The sequence below is a fragment of the Anomalospiza imberbis genome, chromosome Z (assembly GCF_031753505.1).
Source record: "Anomalospiza imberbis isolate Cuckoo-Finch-1a 21T00152 chromosome Z, ASM3175350v1, whole genome shotgun sequence".
NCBI lineage: Eukaryota > Metazoa > Chordata > Aves > Passeriformes > Viduidae > Anomalospiza > Anomalospiza imberbis.
The window spans coordinates 39,681,588-39,684,913 of NC_089721.1; the positions used below are offsets into that span (position 1 = coordinate 39,681,588).

Genomic DNA, 3,326 nt, shown 5'->3' on the forward strand with positions numbered 1-3,326 from the left:
TAGGTGTTCACCCTGCACTTGGCAAGCGCAGCTTCTGGCCTTTGCACTGGCCACTGATCCCGACCCAATCGTTCTTTTGAGCTACTTCAGCCTCACCCTGTTTCATTGGTGCTTAATTGAAACAAGGACAGCTAATTCAGGTATCAGTCAGCTCCCAGAGCATCCAGGGAGATGCTGGCAATTGGGCTTAAGGTCTGGTCATTTTAGTTCGTTTTGGACTCTCTACTTCTCTCATTACAGATGTCCTGCTGGTATATTAAGTCTTACCTGGTGTACTAACTCTTATCACTATTATAATCACACTAGGAGTGGGACTAATCTGTTTTCCTTGCTGAGGCTGAGGAGAAATGCAGAAGAAAAGCAAGCTCTGTGTGTCATCAATGAGGCAATACCATGGGGTTTTTGAAGTTTATGGACTTATGTCAGTTTATATGCTGAACTATAGGTAGAAAAACTGTCAGGCAGTCTGCTTAATAGACTCCCCATCTATTAAAAAAGAGAGTGCATGCACTCTTCTGTACATCAGTTAGTCTTGGAGTATGCCATCAACTCTCCATGAATAGTAAGTAATAGTGATAATAGCAAGTAATGTAAGAAAATCATGTGACAGAAAGGAGGCTGTGGCTGATGTCAGAGCAAAGGACAGAGATCTGTGGGCTGAATGTCACCTGTGACAAGGTAATGAATCTGTCTAGTTTCCATCTGAAATGCTTGATGTCATTTGCAGTTTCTTGGGATTTCTACTCCTTTCAGAAATGAAGACATCTCTCATGCTTCATAGGCTTTTTGGCCTGACACCAGCATCTATGCAGATGAAAATAATGATGATTGCTGCCACACTCCCTGGTACCATTAATTTTTCAAAAGTTCGTGTTTTCTCTCACTGCTTTAAGGGGGGTGTGAGGCTTGGTGCAAATTCTCAAATGTGGACCTGGAGTGCTAAACATAGGCATGTTGTGTTAAACCCTGACACGTGGGGTGTCCCAGGGTACTTGTTGGGCCCCTCAGTTCAGAAAGACACAGGTCTTGTGTCACATGTGGCCTCCTCTGGATGGTTTGTCTAAGCAAAAGTGTCTGAAGAGTGCCACCCCACATGGGTGCTATTCCTGGGCTTTAGGATTGCTGAGGTTTGCTTGCCCTGACACAGTTTCCAGGTCTTCATTGTTATATGTCCTTGTGTGGGATGAACAGAGGAGTGCTTCCTCACCTCATGGTGGTCGTGGGGGAAGGAGCACACTCAGAACTTCACAAACATGCTCAGGTATAATAGGTGGTACACTTCCAACAGCTATGACAATTATTTCACAATATTATTTCAACTTTGTGGCATGTTTTTTGGTGGCACTGAGGACAGACACAGATCCTCTTTCAAGGAGCTCACAATCTGTGAAAACAAATGACAGATGGATGAAAAGCATACCAAAGAGTGACAAGGTAAATGAAGTACCTTGTACTCTTTTCTGTGTTATTTATTCAAGTAATTTATTCAGATTTTTCTGTTGATTCTTTTATCTTCCATACAGTGTTTAGTGTTTTATAGCTTTTATTAGCTATCCTTGCAGTACTACACTGAGGCTGATCACATCCAAGTTAGAAACTTGAAAACTGACAGAGAGGTTAAATCTTCTTAAAGACTCACAGTGAGACAATGAAAGATTTTCAGCAAGGTTAAAAGACAGGCTCCAACTATGCACAACTTTTTTGCAGTAATTGTTTCTATTTATCATGTGTTTTTACTTTCTTGAAAAGTATATAATTGAAGCAACTTAACAATGTGTTTCCTTTACAGATCAGAACTATCAAATCAGACTCTGATCTTGCCACAGATGCTCAGGAGCAGTCTATGCCCTCTGAGCTTTGTTGACCATTACCTCAAATTTTGTCTGCTTCTTCTCTTTAGCATCCCATGCCAGCCAGCTGCTCCAGAGTGGGATGCTGGCTGCTCCTTAAAATAAACCCTTCTCAGAGTGCTGTCTTGACCTAGGGTAATTTTCTAATTTTTTGCAGCCACAATCTGTACCCCTTCCTGCATGCTGCATGTCCCTGGTGCAAAGTCCACACTGTTCCTACACAAGAGACCACTTATACCGGCCACATACCACCACTTTCCCCACTCTCCCACCCTCCAACCCACTCCCTGTAGCCATTCCTTATCCTTGCCTTGGATAGGGAAATCCCTGGTCCTAGCTACCATTGTGCCTTCTCACAGCACAGCCAACATCTGAGCTAAAAAATAAACCCAATAAATTTAAGGTAATCTAAGTCATACCATGTTAACATAATTGGATTCTTTGGATCATGCAGAAGAGTTGCTGATGGCTCACAGCCATTTTATACAGTTCTCCATCTGGAATTTCTAACACAACCCTGTTCTACCTGTGCAACCCTTCTGCTCTGGTCTCTTTATTCAGGCAGCCTTTTCCTATTTAAAGAAACCCTGAAAGTAGGATACATACAAGAAGGGCATCAAACTGTGTGAGTGTGTTCAGAGGAGGGCTACTATGAAGGTGAAAAATCTTGAGGGCTAGATTTACAAGGAAGGTCTGAGGTAAATTTGCTTGTTCATCCTGGAGAAGAGCAGGTGACAAGTGACCCTATTGCTTCCTCATGAGGGCCAGCAGTGGGGGGAGGTTCTGGCTGGTATTAGGAAAAGTTCCTTCACTGAGTGTGGTAGGGCACACTTAAAGAGACAATTTAGGGACTTAAAGAGCACAATTGCCCGTCTTAAACACGTCTACTACAGAAGGACTTTGCTATGGGATAAGCACAGATGGGAACAACAGTGTGGCTTGTGCTGCCTCAATGGCTCTAACTCCAAGCCTGGTGTAATTGAGATCTGGCTAGCACATCCTGGGTAATGGATGCAGACAAAAATTCCCACTGTGGCAAACTGTGTAACGAAGCAACTGCTTATAGGGTCAAAGATCCCCTCAAGTTAAGGAACAGATTGTACCTGTGACCACGGAAGCCCTTACTGCCAAATATGCCTGCAGGGATACCTGAAACTGGACTGTAAATTAGGCCACTGTGAAGGGAGGGATAAACAAACCTGGGAGAGAAGAACATGTCACCAAATAATGCACATAAAGAACGCAACCACAAGGAAAGCCATCTCAGCAACTGTGCTGAATCAGCTCTGAATGGGTGAAAGGTAATTCTTGCAGGGGGAGACTGTGACTACAAATCAGAAACCACCAACTTAAGAGAAAGACTGAGCATGGGACTAATTAGTATGAGAAGACAGGGAATCATTTAACCAATTGTACAAGCAGATCGTGACACCAATAGAAAAAGAGAACTGTGTAACTAGTTGTGAGAGACTGGAA

General features: G+C 43.1%; 1 long non-coding RNA gene across 2 annotated transcripts; it reads right to left on the bottom strand.

Moving 5' to 3' along the window:
• Positions 1–261: 261 nt before the first annotated feature.
• On the bottom strand, positions 262–2,673 carry LOC137464648 (uncharacterized). 2 transcript variants are annotated; one of them, XR_010994334.1, is made up of 3 exons: positions 1,872–2,673; positions 1,094–1,384; positions 262–337 (listed from the first exon to the last, which is right to left on the bottom strand). It is a non-coding gene; the product is annotated as an uncharacterized lncRNA (long non-coding RNA). The 2 variants fall into 2 exon arrangements; XR_010994333.1 differs by lacking the exon at positions 262–337 and having other exon boundaries at positions 1,056–1,384.
• Positions 2,674–3,326: the final 653 nt, after the last annotated feature.